The sequence below is a fragment of the Acomys minous genome, assembly GCF_964271855.1.
Source record: "Acomys minous genome assembly, chromosome: 2".
NCBI classification, from domain to species: Eukaryota; Metazoa; Chordata; class Mammalia; order Rodentia; family Muridae; genus Acomys; species Acomys minous.
The window spans coordinates 97,899,310-97,917,034 of record NC_140484.1 but is presented as its reverse complement, the minus strand read 5'-3'; the positions used below and the strand labels follow the sequence as shown (position 1 = coordinate 97,917,034).

At 35.8% G+C, this 17,725-nt stretch overlaps 1 long non-coding RNA gene across 7 annotated transcripts in view; it reads left to right on the top strand.

The window, feature by feature from the left end:
• LOC311593078 overlaps window positions 1–17,725 on the top strand; it is a 52,080-nt gene that overhangs the window by 12,961 nt on the left and 21,394 nt on the right. For all 7 annotated transcript variants that reach the window (XR_014777582.1, XR_014777583.1, XR_014777584.1 and 4 more), the window contains exons 4-5: window positions 1,125–1,207; window positions 8,727–8,789. This is a non-coding gene — a long non-coding RNA (uncharacterized lncRNA). The remainder of the gene's footprint in view (window positions 1–1,124; window positions 1,208–8,726; window positions 8,790–17,725) is intronic.

The window sequence follows — 17,725 nt, the reverse complement described above, 5'->3', positions numbered from 1 at the left end:
TCTATCATTTCCAGGTTTAGAATTAGAGTGCTTAAATAATGAATTTGCAATTATATGTATTTCGTTAGAGCTACCATTTTATATTGTTTGCTTTCTTTAAATATTGGTTTACAAGCATTCCTACAGAGAATTTTGCTTTTAGAAATAATGAAATGAAGAGTTCACCATTAATTCTGTGATTATAAAAGCCATCTCATGGGTCAGTCTGCACTTTAATTGTAAAAATAAAGTTTTTGTGTTATACTTTTTTAGCAGGTTTAAAGACTGCTTTAAAAATCAATTTAGATGTTTTAAGTACAATATGGATGTGTAACACACTTTTTAAATCTAGCATTCTTGTAATTTTTCTACCATTACATCTCTAAACAGAGAAGTGAAAGACAATATTTTAAAGATGTTATTCAGTGCCAGATAATTCATCTTAAAGTATTATGCCATTTATTATACTCACATATTTGTGTGTGTGTGTGTGTGTGTGTGTGTGTGTGTGTGTGTGTGTGTGTGTGTGGTCTCATTTGCTTTGAACATTTGTGTGTTGTTTTTTTCATAAAAAATTCAGTACTCTTGTTGAAACTGTCCATAGTACACTTATCTATCATGAATAAAAAGGCAACTTCAACAAAGTCTTCTAAATGAGGGGGTTGAGGTTATATCAGAGTACATCATAAGTTCTTGAGGATTTATTATAGTCAACAAGCAAGTGAAGGATGAGTGAAAATTGTCACTAATTAATTTTGACATTTCAGCGTGTACAGTATGTTGTTCTTTATCCTCTCAGTAATTTCCACCTAGAGCCAAGACATGGTTGATGTAACTCATTTTTTATGCTTTTATGTCAGCTGATGATAAAAGTACTTCTCTGATCTAAGTAGAAATATTGCATATTTCTGGCCTCTGGACTCTGCCCTCCATTTGTGGATATAGGTATTTAGTTTATACTATCTTCTGAAGGTTATAGCAGCCTTCAAAATGTTTATCTTGCTCAAAAACAGACTACATTGAGTTGAAAGGTTTAGACTAGTAGTTAATATTAGCATTTTAAAATCCCTATTTGTACACTGAACAATGGCTCAGTATTTAAGAGTACTGAATTCACATCCTCAATATCTGTGTCCAATTTCCAGTGTCCACATGACAATTTACAACAATCTGTGACTCAAGTCCCAAGGAATCTGAGGAATACTTCTGACATCCTCAGCCTCTGCAGGTATGTACTCCACAGACATATATTCAGAACAAAAAATAATACAAAATACATAAATTTAAATAATAAGTAAATCCTAAAATAAATTGTTTATGTAATTGGCCTTTTGTTATTGGAAGGTGGGCGACTTGAAAATTTTTTATTTAACAAAATTGATGAAGATTTTGAAATTTATTGCCATTCAATAAATTCTAACATTGTGGAAAGTCACAAATATGTCAATTTCTGTTTTTAGTATCATATTATTCTGACTTTAAAAAAACCAATTCCTGATTATATATGCCCCACCCCCTACTGTATTAGTCTCTCCAATTTTACCTAATGAAATTTATCCTGTTCTAACATTGAAGACAGCAATGAAGGTTCTTGAGGAAGCTTCTAAGTAATGCAGTGCTAATGGGATACTTGCTAAGGATATTCCACTAAATGCCCAACTTTATTCCTAGATTAGAAAAAGACTCAATTTCCTGTAAGCTCATATACATGAGGTAGACAAGTGTGATTTTTAAGGACTTGTATTATACTATGAATGAAGGTCTAGAGTTTTCTAATTCATGTAAGAAGACGTATAGGTATGAGGTTGAATTTAATGGAATGAAATGGTAGTAGAAAGAGTAGAAAGCATAGTAAACTAGAACCTGCTAAATTTATTAATGTAAGTTCTCTGAAAGGTGATTCTCAATTTAATGTTGCAGACTACACATTCTCTAAAAGAGATATAATCATTTATGATATTGGTTTGCTACTTTGGAAATCTATCTGGTGCTTTCTCATAAAACTGGGAATAGGGATTCCTCAATACCCAGCTATTCCTCTCCTTGCAATATACCCAGAAAATGCTCCACTACACACCAAGGACATATGCCCAACCATATTTATAGCAGCCTTATTTGTAATAGCCAGAAACTGGAAACAGCCTAAATGTCCCTCAGTTGAAGAATGGATAAAGAAACTGTGGTATATTTACACTATGGAATACTACTCAGCTATTAAACACAAGGAAATCCTGAAATTTGTCAACAAATGGCTGGAACTAGAAATGATCATACTGAGTAAGTTAACCCAGAAGCAGAAAGATTCACATGGTATAGACTCACTTATAATTGGGCACTAGACCAAAAGGCATGTCCCCATGAAAGTCTTCACTTACCAGGAGATTTGGATAGATATGAGGACATCCCACTGGGACTCTAGGTAGAGAAATATAGGAGATAGGGAAATAAAAGGAACCACAGGGTCCTAGAAACATACAAGAAGAGCATCATGATGGGTGGATCGGGGCCCAGGGGGTCTGCTCAAACTATTGCACTAACCAAGGACAATACAATAGTAAACATCGAACCCCTACTCTGATCTACCAAATGGACAGGACATTCTCCACAGTTATGTGGAGAGTGGGGACTGACTCTGACATGAAATCTGGTACCCCACATTTGACCACCTCCTCTGGGTGGGGAGGACTGATGGCATTCAAAGAAAAAATAAACAGGCTACCAAGATGAGACCTGATTGCCTATGACCATATAGTGGTGGAGGAGGTACCCATCTGTCATAGACCTAGAGGAGGGCAATAGGAGGAAAGTGGGATGGAGGAAGAAACAAGAGGATACAAGTGATGGGATAACAATTAGTTGTAATCTGAATAAATTAATAAAATTAAAAAATAATAAAGAGAGCAAGGGGTGGTATGGGAAAGTTCAGACATAGAATAGAAAAGGGAGAAATGTAATTGTATCTCAAAAACAATGTATATTATCAGTTTGCTAAGAAAAAGTTTGTAAGATGGCCTATTGGGAATGAGCTAGAGTGTTATGTGAGTTTAAAACCAGCCTGCCCCCAGGCATATGGACAGTGTCCTCTATACAGTGTGACAACTCCAAGGATTTACTTTTCTGTCCAAGTATTTCATTTACTTGGTCTGGTGAGTTGAAAATTTCAAAATATTTTTTTAACAAATTCTGTATTTTATTTAACATGTGAACAAAAAGGGTTAACATAAAGAGACCAAAGACTGAGGCTGAAGAGATAGCTCAATGGTTAGGAGTTCTGACTGCTCTTCCAGAGGATGCAAGTTTAATTTCTAGCACCCACAAGCCAGCTCACAAAGATCTGTGACTGCGAAATTGACACAGATACACATGTGGGTAAATCAACAATGCAGAGATAGATGATAGATAGATAGATAGATAGATAGATAGATAGATACATAGATACATAGATACATAGATACATAGATACATAGATACATAGATACATAGATACATAGATCAACAAATAGATAGATAGATGATAGACACATTGAAAAAACATGTTGTTATCATCAAAAGACATGTCATCATCAGACTTGACAGATGCTTTCTTCTTTACCTTCACTACCTTCTCCTAACATGGGGGAGTTGTGCTAGAGGGGATTAAGTCATTGATGATGTGATCTTTATGCTGGAGCAAGATTACTACATCCCACATTGCAAATGGGACTCCCAGTGGTAACATTGGAAAAGTTTCCACATTGACATCCATTGCTTTAATGAGAATGTTATTCTTATCCTCTGATCATCCCCTTGTCTTTCACCACATGATAGCACAGCATCAGAACATATCAAACAAAAGCTATATAGGCCATGCTGCTGCCACAATGCTAATCAGTGGATATTCTTTATTTGTTTATATTGTATTAATCTGAAAATTAACCGTTACAGATAATGTTATTCTAACTTTTTCATAGAAGTTGATGTATTGTATTGCTCTATTAATGCTATATAGTGTTTCTACTGGTGTTTTTTTTACTTTGTAATATTCCAACAAAATAATAGTAGTTTTAGATTTATTGCTTGAATGTTCATCATTAAACACAGAATTACGACCTATTATAAAAATACCATTCAGAAACTATTCAAGTTTCAAAGAACTTTCTTCATTTTATTTTCCAAACAAGTACTGAGGTTGCAGCTCTATATGTGTCTTATGTAGTCTATCACTTTATAATTTCTCTGAAACTTGCACCACAATGGCTCTTTATACTTTCCCACCTCTACTGCACTCAAAGTTTTGTAATTTTTCTTTTAATATAAAAACAGAAATAATAATTATAATTATTCAACATTTTAAAAATTACTAAGAGTTACATGATAAGTAGTTCAAACATTATGGGCCATTAGTCTTCAGTAGTTAGACTAGGAAAACAAATGATAGATAATATGTAGATGAAGTAGTCTGAGATTTGCTGAATGCATCTTTTTAAAGAGTTATTTACCATTGTAGGCTTTGAAGATGCTCCAAAATAAGAAAAACCTATCCACATGGTAAACTGATTGAAAATATGTAATGCAAAGTAAGGACTCTTCACATGTACTTGTTAAGTATTTTTATTTTGTTTTAATTTTATGCTATAGGATGGAAATTATAGAACAATTTTTAAGAATATAGGAAAAAGGACAGAAACTCACATACAAATCACTAAACCTTACTAGCCTGATTATTTGATCTATCATTTTTATGCTAATCCACGGTGACTCTGCTTTCTCCTTCTGCCTCTCCTGTCACTCTTCCTCATCTCCTTCCCATAATCCTCCTGTCCTCCAAGCCTCCAAACCTGAGCTCTTCCTACCTGTCTTCTGCTCTGATCAGGTCTAGGGATTTATTAGCCAATCAAGGATAATTTAGAGTCAAGGCTACACATTTGCTCCCAGAACAGTAAAGCACTCCGGGAGGTAAACAATTAATTACATACAGAGAAACAGACTATGGCACAATAAAATTTTTATACTTTCAGCCATTTTAACTCTCATATGTGTTTAATTGAAACATAAGCTAATGGTGACAGAACAGAAGGAAAAGGAAAAAGAATTGTAATGGAAACTAACTCTTGTACCTAGGATACTCGCCATTGGAAGGAAAGTGCATTGCCCAAATTAGAGTTCGGCTCCTTTCCTCTCGTAGTCATGCTATTATTGCAGTGTACAATTGTGTATTTATATGAGTTCTATTTTGTTACTTTTTTTAAATGCTGAGTTCATTCCACATCCATATTTTTGTCAATATATTTATATCTGACCACAGTTATCTTTCCTTTTAATTTTTATTAAATAGTTTACATATATTTTTATTATATATATATATATATATATATATATATATATATATATATATATAATAAACTACCTATAGGAGGAAGAACCACAAAACAATCAGTAATTATGTGTATATATATATATGTGTGTGTATATATGTGTGTGTTTGTGTATATATATATATGTCACATTCATAGTGTTTTGGCTATTTTTATTTGGAATCCTTGAAGAACACTTCTTTTCTATCTTGGTGGGTCTAAAATTCTTAATTTAAATCAATATCTATCATTATCTCATCATCATCAACTTAAAACATCTATCAAAACATAAAAACATTTTAATACCTAAACAACTGAGCTTAATTGTAAAACTAACCAATCTGGTCCTCAACCCTATCAGAGACTTGAGAAGGAATAAAATTATTTTCAAAGATACATTTACAATGAGACAGGATAACTCCTGGCCACAATTAAAATGTGCTATATAACATTTCAAATATCTGTTTTTAAATAAAGCAGTGGGTCAATCCCTGCCCTAAAAAACAAAACAGGGAAATTAAAATGCACATTAATGGCAATGGTTCTTGGACATATTTATCAAACACAGCAGGGAAATATTCTCCATTTGTATTACAGAAATGACAATCAGATATCTACTGTTGAAGAAATGAAGGAAGATATCTTATTTCAACCTGACCAAGTAATTATTTTCCAAATCACATTATAAATTATTTATTTTATTTTACATATACAATTATCTTGGCTGCACATATACTTGTGCACCACATGTGGTGCTAGTACACATCTCCAGAGGGTATTTGATCCCTGTAGAAACTGTTGTAAATCATGATATGTATCCTGGGAACCAAACTAACACTCTTTGCAAGAAGAAATGCTTTGAATCACTAAACCATGATCTTATATAGACTCCTTGTCAGTCATCCATTAGCAAATCATCATATAACTATGGTCATGATATCTACCATATTAAAAAAAAACAAGTTTTGTCTATACACACTTTTGTTTTTCCTTTGATGTCAATAGACTTAAGACTTTTATGAGAGTATTTTGTTCTGTGTTTTTGAAGGATTCTTGACCTTCAAAATCATACTGTTATTGGTTTTAATCCTTTCTGTTTTGAAGCGTGGGAGTCTCATATTGACTTCTTCAATGTCTTTACTTCATATTTTTCATCAAAACCATCATCACCATCAGTTTTACATATTTTGTTGGGCATTCTTACCACTTGTGGGAAAATATTACTTTCCAAATACACTTAAGAGTATTAAACATCTTCCTTGTTTTTAATAGCTGAGTAGTATTCCATAGTGTAAATGTACCACAGTTTCTTTATCCATTCTTCTGTTGAGGGACACGTAGGTTGTTTCCAAGTTCTGGCTATTATGAATAAGGCAGCTATGAACATGGTTGAGCATATGTCCCTGTTGTGTGGTAGTACATCCTCTGGGTATATTCCAAGGAGTGGAATAGCTGGGTCTTGAGGAAGCCCTATTCCCATTTTTCTGAGAAAGCACCAGATAGCTTTCCAAAGTGGTTGTACTAGTTTGCATTCCCACCAGCAATGCAGGAGTGTTCCTCTTTCTCCACACCCTCGCCAGCATGAGGTGTCAGTTGAGTTATTGATCTTAGCCATTCTGATGGGTGTAAGATGGAATCTCAGTGTCGTTTTGATTTGCATTTCTCTGATGACTAAGGAGGTCGAGCATTTCTTTAAGTGTTTCTCAGCCATTTGATATTCCTCTGTTGAGAATTCTCTGTTTAGCTCTGCGCCCCATTTCTCTATTGGGTTATTTGGTTTGGTGGTGTTTAATTTGTGGACAAATGGATTGAACTAGAAATTGTCATAATGAGTGAGTTCACACAGAAGCAAAAAGAGCTAAATGGTATATACTCACTTATATCGAGACACTAGCCCAAGGTGTACGTCCCCATGAAAAACTGTACCTACCAGAATAATGGGTAAGAGGGGAGGACATCCTATTGAATCTTTAGGTGTGAGAAGCCTGGGAGAAAGAGGAAATGGAAGGATCCAGTGGGTCCTGGAAAACTACAGGCGAGTCTGGGCCCTGGGGTCCTCCGCAAACTGTGGCAACAGCCAAGGAAAAAATAGGCAGTAAAAACCTTGAACCCCTACCCGGACTAGCCGATGGACATTCTCCACTGTTGAGTGGAGAAGAAGATCTAACTCTCACACAAACTCTGGTGCCCCATATTTGATCATATCCCTTGGATGGAGATGCCTGGTGGCACTCAGAGGAAAGATAATAGGTCACCAAGGAGAGACTTGATACCGTATGAGCATATTCAGGGGGAGGAGATCCCCCTCAGACACAGACATAGGGGAGGGGAGTAGGGGGGGGAAGTGGGAGGAAGGGAGGGATGGGAGGATACATGGGATGGGCTAACAACTGAGATGTAATATGTATAAATTAATAAAAATGTATTAAAAAAAAAAATGTTAAAACCTCAAAAAAAAAAAAAAAAAAAAAAAAAGAGTATTAAACATCTTGGAACCCTCAGTAGAAGAATGAATAAAGAAACGGTGGTACATTTACATTATGGAATACAACTCAGCTATTAAAAACAAGGAATTCCCAAAATTTGTGGACAAATGTATTGAACTAGAAATGGTCATAATGAGTGAGTTCACCCAGAAGCAGAAAGAGTCAAATGGTATATACTCACTTATACCTAGACACTAGCCCAAAGGGCATGTCCCATGAAAGTCTTCACTTACAAGGAAAGTGGGTCAGAGGGAAGGATATCTTATTGGGACTTGGGGTGAAAGAAGCATGGGGTAATGGGGAAATAGAAGGATCCAGAGGGTCCTAGAAACCTACAAGAAGAACATTATGATAGGCAGATCTTGGCCCAGGGGTCCTGCTCAAACTATGGCACCAGATAAGGACAATACGTACAGTAACCTTTGAACCCTACCCAGATCTAGCCAATGGACAGGACATTCTCCACCATTGAGTGGAGAGTACGATCTGACTTTCACACAAACTCTGGTGCTTCATTGCTTCATTTTTTTACCACATCCCCTTGATGGGGAGGCCTGGTGGCACTCAGAGGAAGGACAGCAGGCTACCAGGAAGAGACTTGATACCCTACGAGCATATAGAGAGGGAGGAGGTCTCCCTTAGTCACAGACATAAGGGAAGGGAGTAGGGGGAAAGTGAGAGGGAGGGAGGAATGGGAGGATACAGGGTGGGCTAACAATTGAGATGTAATATGAACAAATTAATAAAATATTTTTAAAAGAGTATTAAACATAGCCATACACGGTAGAAAACACCTTTAATCCCAGTACTCAGGGAAGCAGAAGCAGGCATATCTCTGTGAGTTCAACACCAGCTTGGTGTACAAAATGTGTCCAGGACATTTAAAAAAATATTAAACACTTCTTATTTATTCTGTATTTTTTCACAGCTACGAGATATTGTCCACTAATATGTACACTACCTGAACAAGAATTGAACCTTAAGATTGCAGGTAATGTAATGTCAATGTCCTCAAAGAAACTGAATGTACAATTTGCTATTTGCAAGCATTAATATAATTTTACTGCCTTCATAATTCATTATCTCTGTGTCTTACTGACAACAAAAGGTATGATTTTGGCCACCTCTGTAACACAGCTTCTCTGTGCTCTTATGACACACTTCTCAGATGATTTCACCACAGTAATGCTGGTCTCCTCTTAATCACTGCTAATTTCTTAGCTCCAGCTATCCAGCTTCAGTTGCATCTATACCACAAATGTTTCACTTCAACTGTGCTCGTCTCTTGTTAATTGTGGCTGAATCTTTAGCTCCAGCTGACAAGAATGACAGAATCTGTTTCAAAACAGCAAACAGCACTGATAGAGTCTTTTCATTTCCCACTGAAAGTTCACAAGCTAGGATTCCACCTCCTGAACTGATCTCATCGTTCTTATCACGCAAGCTCCTCAAGAACAGAGAAGAAGAGAATGAGCTCTCAATACTCCACAGCTCTCCTAGCCCAACGTTCCAAAGACCTTCCACAATTGTCCCCGAAACATGTCAGGTCTATTACAGCAATACCTCATAATTTTGGTACCAATTTCTATCTTAGTTAAGGTTTCTATTGCTGTGAATAGAAATCATGAGCCTGGCAACTCTTATAAAAGAAAACATTTATTTGGGGCTAGCTTACATTTCAAATATTTAGTTCATTATTGTCATAGCTGGAAACATGGCAGTGTGCAGGTGCATGTGGTACTAGAAGAGCTGAAAGTTCTACAACTTGATCACAAACAGCAGGAAGTGAACTAGCTGAGACATCAAAGCCTGCTCCCACAGTTACCCATGTCCTCCAACTGGACCACACCTACTCAACAAGGCTTACTCAACAAATGACTGAATATTGCCACTTCATCTGGACCAAGCATTCAAAAACAGGAGCCTTTGTGGGCCACTCCTATGCAAATCACCACACTCTGCCTCAACAATATGTAGTTCATCATTTGCCATGGCCCTGAAACTGGTAATTCTTAAATGGTACTTATTTTCATCATTATCATTTTAAAGTGATAGTCTTTTCTGTCCTTTAATATAATAAGAAATGCCTAGTTATGGTAGGGTATGCTTTTAATACCAGTGCTCAGGAGGCAAAGGCTGAAGGATCTCCATGAGTTCACTTTCAGAATAGGTATCAGGACAGCAAGTGCTGTACAGAGAAACCCCATGTGGTGGCTTAAATAGGTATGACACCCATAGACTCATGTGTTTGAATGCTTGGCCCATAAGGGGAAGCACTGAGTTATGGCCTTGTTAGAAGCATGTCATTATCAGGATGGGTTTTGGGGTCTCCTATGGCTCAAGCTATGACCACTGTGACACACAGTCTCCCTCTGCTGCCTGACGATCAAGATGTAGAACTCCCAACTCTGTTTCCAGAAAACATGTTTTCCTACATACTGCCATGTTTCTCACTATTATGATAATGCACTAAACCTCTAAAATGTAACCCAGCCCCCAAGTACATGTTTCCCTTTATAAGAGTTGCAGTGGTCATGTTGTTTCTTCACAGAAATCATACCCAGACTAAGACACCCTGCCTCAAAAAGGTTTGTTTTAAGTTATCATGTCCAAATGTCCATGTCCATCCAGTTTTCCATGATATGGATACATGCAATTTAATATGAGGATGTAACTGCCAGCCATTCTGTAGAATAGCCACACATGTCAGACTCACAAAAAGGCTTTTGTGTTATATTTTAAAATAATGTATTCATACTGAGACATAGTCAGTTACATTACCATCGCCAAATATATCAGGACCCTGATAATCAAGTATTTTCTGTGTATTATTGTATTTCACAATGATTTACTCAGCAAATCTTATGTATCACTTACTGTGGTCCTAAGGATTTAGACATTTAATAAATAGCAAGGTAGAACAATTTATTCTTTGAGTACCAATGATTACCATGTTTTCTCACATTTACTTCATTTTGTCATCGATGTGTGTTGTAGATAGAATGCATGACATAGAAAAGGATTGCACCTTGTAAAAAGTTGGAGGGACTCAGTTATCTTCCACAATATGAGTTCTGGGTATTAAACTCAGGTCATAGACATAAATCATCTTAGAAGCTAGCATCTGAGCCACATTGTTAGCCCTATTTGAAAGTTTTTATATCACTTATTGTGCTACTGTGTGTGTGTGTATGTATATGTGTGTGTATAACAATTATAGAAGTGATCATGAATTGCAGGTATAGTAGAGAAGCAGGGGTCATTGAAGGAGTAAGAAATTGGAGAGAGAGTTATGGAAATGATGTTATCAGAGTATATTTATATGAAATTATCAGAAAAATAAAATATTTATGTGAAAATAAATTTTGAAAGAGAAAATATCTGCTAGGTTTTCATTAATGCAGTTGTTTTTTAGATAAAGAAAGACATGTAAGATTGTCTTTAGAATTTTAAATTTTCTTTTATTGTTGGAGTTTGAACACAAACATATCTCTTGCCTCAAAAAACCCTGTATTCCTCACTTTACAATGAAATGAAAAACATCACTTACTGTTTCTTTTCTCTAAGGAAGAAAGAGCCATATTTTATCCATCTCTGGTTTATCTTTTTTAAAAAGTAAATATTTAATGAGACACAGCCTCATCTATTCTCTAATTTTTTTTCTGTGTCAACCTCCTTCCTACAATGGCAAACCCAGTAATTTGCAAATAGCAGAATGACCAATAACATTTTTCTCATGGTTCTCTCTATCACTCATATTGAATCTGGAAATTGGGTTCTCAATTTCTAATGATGGACAGATCCACACTTAGCAATTGAATCTAGTTGAACATCTCAATGTATAAATACTTCAGAGGGTCTCTTTGAAAATAAGTTTTAATAGTGTAAATGTACCACAGTTTCTTTATTCATTCTTCTACTGAGGGACACTTAGACTGTTTCCATGATCTGGCTATTATGAATAAGGCTGCTATGAACATGGTTGAACAAATTTTCTTGTTGTGTGCTGGAGCACCTTCTGGGTATATTCCAAGGAGTGGAATAGCTGGGTCTTGAGGAAGCCCTAATCCCGGTTTTCTGAGATAGCACCAGATAGATTTCCAAAGTGGCTGTACTAGTTTGCATTCCCACTAGCAATGAAGGAGTGTTCCTCTCTCTCCACATCCTCGCCAGCATGTGGTGTCGCTTGAATTTTGATATTAGCCATTCTGATCGATGTAAGATGGAATCTCAGAGTTGTTTTGATTTGCATTTCCCTGACAACTAAGGAGGTTGAGCATTTCTTTAAGTGTTTCTCAGCCATTTGATATTCCTCTGTTGAGAATTCTCTGTTTAGTTCCAAGCCCCGTTTCTCAATTGGGTTATTTGGTTTGGTGGTGTGGAATACTACTCAGCTATTAAAAACAAGGAATTCCCGAAATTTGTGGACAAATGGGTTGAACTAGAAATGATTATAATGAGTGACTTAACCCAGAAGCAGAAAGAATCAACTGGTATACACTCACTTATATCTGCACACTAGCCCAAGGGGTATGTCACAGGAAAGTCTTCACTTACCAGGAAACTGGGACAGAGGGGAGGACATCCTTTTGGGACTCTAGATGAGAGAAGCATGGGAGAATGGCAAAGTAGAAGGATCCAGAGGGTCCTAGAAACCAACAAGACGAACATTATGATAAGCAGATTTGGGCCCAGGGATCTTGCTCAAACTATAGCACCAGCCAAGGACAATACATGTAGTAAACTTCGAACCCCTACCAAGATCTAGCCAATGGACAGGACATTCTCCACAGTTGAATGGAGGGTGGGGTCTGACTTTCACACGAACTCTGGTGCCCCATATATGACCACATCCCCTGGATGGGGAGGCCTGGTGGCACTCACAGGAAGGAGAGCAGGTTACCAAGAAGAGACTTGATACCCTATGAGCATATACAGGGGGAGAGGTCCCCCTCAGTCACAGTCATAGGGGAGGGGAGTAAGGGGAAAATTAGAGGGAGGGAAGAATGGGAGGATACAAGGGATGGGATAACCATTGAGATGTAATATTAATAAAGTAATTAAAAAATAAGTTTTAAAAAAGCTTCCATATGTTCCCAGTATTGGCAATTTTACATTTATTCCTTTACTGGTCTCTAATCACTGGGTTTTTTTTTACTATATAAAGAGAAGGGTGAGTAGAGAACAAAGGGAAAATTTGAAAATATCTATGAATGTTTGGAGGTAAAGCTTCTAAATTATGTGCATACTTTCCATTAACAGAGAGAAGCACCAGATTCAGTCTTTAGCACATATGTAGCAAGCATGTAGGCATACATGAATGCTTGCACAATTCAAAAATTCAGAAATTTGGCCCCACTGCCTTGTATCTACAATTAGAATTGTCACTCTATTCTGAGAGTTAATATAGCTGTCATTGTCTCCATGGTTACTGGAAGGCAAGAGTTTTTGAGCTGGAGGAGGGATGGGAGGAAAGAAAGGGAAGAATCAGAATTGTTCTGTAATTTTAGAGTTCACTTTTTAATATACACACTGTAAATGGAAGATTTATGAAGATCTTCCTCATTACTACATTATTCTTTTATGGGTTTTTCTAGGTGTTTATCACAAACTCAGGAGTGTTTTTGTCCTTTACTAGTCTGTATATACTTACCTTAAATTTATACATAGAGCTGTTCCATAATATTTTACAAATAATTTAACTATAATCACTGATACAAATTGCAAATGAACTGCTCAGATAAAACTAAACCAATATAACATAATAGGAATGGGTTTATTTCTTCCTACACATTCAGGTAACAATCCATCCCTGAGCAAATTAAGAGCAAGAACAGAATCAGGTCTCCCCCTCAGGCACAGTCATAGGGGAGGGGAGTAAGGGGAAAATGTGAGGGAGGGAAGAATGGGAAAATACAGGGGATGGGATAACCACTGAGATGTAACAAGAATAAATTAATAAAAATTTTTTAAAAAAGAACGGAAGCAAGAGAAGAAGCAGGAACCATAAGAGGAAACTGTTTACTAATGTTCTCCTTCTAGTTTTCTCAGCTTGCATTCTGATGGCAAACAATACCTACCTGCCTAGGGATGGTCCCAACACAGTTGGCTGGACCCTCCCACATTAATCATCTGTAAAGAAAATCCCCACAGAACAATCTGATTGGGGGGATTCTTAAGTGATGTTCTAACTTCTCAAGTATTCTTGGTTGTGTCAATTTTACAGTAAAAACTAACCAGTCTACTTTTCCAAAAAAATAAGGTTCAAGTGCATCTTGTACTTTTTCTTTAATATTATTGAGCACAAAATTATTTAACTTACAAGTACCTAAAAATTCATAATTTCACTATTAAAATTATTCTAACCCACATTGATTATTTAACATTTGTAATTTAGGTTATTTTTGCCTATTTGCATTTAGAGTACACATTTGAAAATTTACACATTATAATGATATTGGCTATGGCATTTTTTCTTCACCAAGAATGCCTCCTTTTATAGGAAATACTGTACATATTTTAATAAACATCTTCTATACCAGTGTTTTCATAATTATCCATGTAGTCAACCTACTATTTTATGATAGGTAGACAGTTTTCTTCTGGAACACATGCTACATTTTATATTTCCATGAAGGTTATATTATTTTAATTTGAAAATACACTATTAGATTCAAAAGATATTTACAACATTATAAATTGATATTTAATGCCAATGATTCTGGGATTTACAATGATTGTGTAAACATGATAGACAGCTCAGATAACAAAGTGCAGCAAAATATTAATGCTGTATCCTGCTATATGTAATTTTTTCTTTATGAAATGTATTCATTTCCTTTCTATGTGCACAAGTGTTTTGGCTCCATTTATATATGTGGATCATGTGTGTGCCTAGTGCCAGCAGAAGTTAGAAGAAGGGAGTTGTATCCTTAAAGCCAGTTATGGATAGTTTTCAGTCATCATGTGGGTTCTGGGTACATAAATCGGGTCTACTGCAAAAGCAGTAAGTGCTTTTAACTACTGTGCTATCACTCCAGGCACTGTGGAGCATATTTTGTTAAAATACTGCAATGAACTAACTTAATACTCTGGTTCTTTGCACTTCAAGGTCAATTTTAAGAAAGTTTTTAGATTTCTCTGGAAGATAAGGTACATGAAGCTGTAATTGACAACATGAAATGGATCCCCAAAGCCTATATGTTGGAAAGAATTTCATCTGCTGAAGGCACACGTACTATGGCATTAGCATGTACCATCACACAAACACACAAAATGACAAATATAAGTAGATAGTTATAAATTCTAAAAATAGAGATTAATTTTAAAATAGAAGCCACCAATATGAGTAAAAGTCAATACCTATTTAAAGGAGGATTTGGATGAAGGAATAAATGATATTATTATATTATAACTTTGTAAAATTAAATTTGGAAACTCAAATGCCAACTTAATGCCACATTTAGTATTCAGAAATTCATGAAAGTACATATATTTCATAAAAGTAAGATAAGAACTTGGAAATATGAATTTCAGTGGCAGATGTATAGCCATTACAACGATACAGGATATAGATGATCAAAGCTCCTTCTATCCATGTATGGATTTGTCTAAGAATAAAAAATAAAAGCTAATGGCTCAGTAGATAAAGGTAGTTGCTGTTCAAGCCTGGCAATTTGAATTTGATCTCTAGAATACATATAAAGGTAGATATTGTGAAATGACTTCGCAAAACTTTCCTCTGACCTTTACATACAGACATTGTATGTACACACACATACACACACACACACACACACACACACAGAGAGAGAGAGAGAGAGAGAGAGAGAGAGAGAGAGAGAGAGAGACTAAAAATAAACTTCTGTTTGTGTCCTCCCCTGTAGTATGGCCAACACACCAGTAGCCACATCATTGAAGAAATGCGACTTTAATCATTCATTGTCTAAAAGTAATAGAATCCTCCCAGTGTGTCATCTACCATGAACCATGATCCTTGGGGGGAAGAATATAATATAGGCATTCCAGTTTGCACCTAGAACTGAGCAATATATTATTCTCCACATCTTGAACAGTTATGGGCCTTTATGTTAAGTACTATGTTCTAGCAAAAGAATCATTCCTAATAAGGTTTAACAAATACACTCAGCATTGTGTATAAAAATAAGTCATTAGGAGCTGGTTTAGTACTGTGTTCATTTTGCAGAGTAATAGTATTAGACTTTTCCTTATGTCTTATAATCTGTCTGGCTACAAGATTTTGTTCCCAATAACAGCACCATTTATAAGTTTCAACATGAGGAGTAGACCTCAAGTCCAACCAGAGTGTAGCTTGATTATTCCCTTGCCATTCATACCCTATTGCATAAGTGGGCATTTTTGCCAGGCCTATTAATGTTATAGTTTGCCAGATTCACAGCTAGGTAAACTTTAATTGAAATTTTTTAAAAGAAGAAAAAAAAATTAGATGGGTAGGGTCGATCTGGGAGGAATGGGAGGAAGAAGTGAATATGATCAAACCACCCCATGAAATTTAAAAATAAATAAAATGAGGGATTGTATATATATATACAAATTTGTTCATATATTTTTAGTATTTTCTTTATTTAATATTTATTCATATTTTATTATATTAATGAGGAGAATGTTTTGTAGATAGATCTACAGATAGGTTTTTATTGAGTTAGATTACAAAGACATTATTCCATCAATTAGCAAAGAATAACATCTTAGAGAACCACTCTACATGTGTTCATCCTTTATCCTTTTCTCATGTCCCACATTCAGTGGAAGTTGTATCTTTCCCAATGTAATTTTTAGTTGGCATTCCTTCAGGAATAGTATTATCATCCATGTTCAGACTGAACACCTCACTACTTAGGATATCTACAAAATCACTACATTACTTCTTAACCTACAGCAAACACCCAAGACATCTGACTCTGGGCCCATTCTTTTTCAAGAAGAGGGAAAAATATTGGCCAAGTATATAAATTTTTTCTACAACATTTCTGATCATCTAAGTCCCTGAAAATATCCTCAAGATCACATTTCCTCATCAAGAAATGTTGGCTTCTAGGCTGCCCCATACAAATTTAATGTTCCATTGGTTAGTCACAACTTACACTTTATCTTCTAGGAGATTAGCTCTGCCTACAGTAATATTTTTAAGCATTTTTGATACACCAATAATATGTAAGTAACATAGTGTGGATTCCTCTCTCATTAATTCAGATAGAGATTAAGAGTTGAGCATCCATCTGTCAAGCAGTTGTGGAACAAGCCTTTAATACCAGAACTTGAAAGAGAGGCAGATCTGAGTTCAAGTCAAGCAATATCTAGAGAGCAAATCCTACGACAGCCAGGACTACAAAAGAAATCCTGGAGAGAGAGAGAGAGAGAGAGAGAGAGAGAGAGAGAGAGAGAGAGAGAGAGAAGAAAGAAAAGATTTTGAGCATCCATCCAGATGGGAAAGTCACAGCAGATAACTCCTAACTCATCACCAGTAAGATCTATGGCCTATCTTAGTAATTTGCCTGCATATTTGCTTCAAAGCAATAAAAATTAACTAACCCCCACATATATTTTCAGTTTAAATTTTTACCATATCTAAGAAGTATATCTGGCCTTGTTTCCAAAAGCACATCCTCTACACCATCCAAATATGTAGATCTGCATAATTCTGCCCATCTACCTAATTTCCAATTCCTAGGCTTAGAATGGATAGCATATTCTATGCAGAAATCCATTTTGAATAGTACCTTATCCTCCATCATACTTTCTGTATAACTATATCTCGTATTTTCTGTACTTTTTCCAGTTATGAGTCTCTGTGTTACTTGCCATGTGCTGGAAAAAAGAAGCTTCTCTGATGAAGTTTGAAAGGTACACTTATCTTTTTATATACCAATAAAACATTAGAATTTG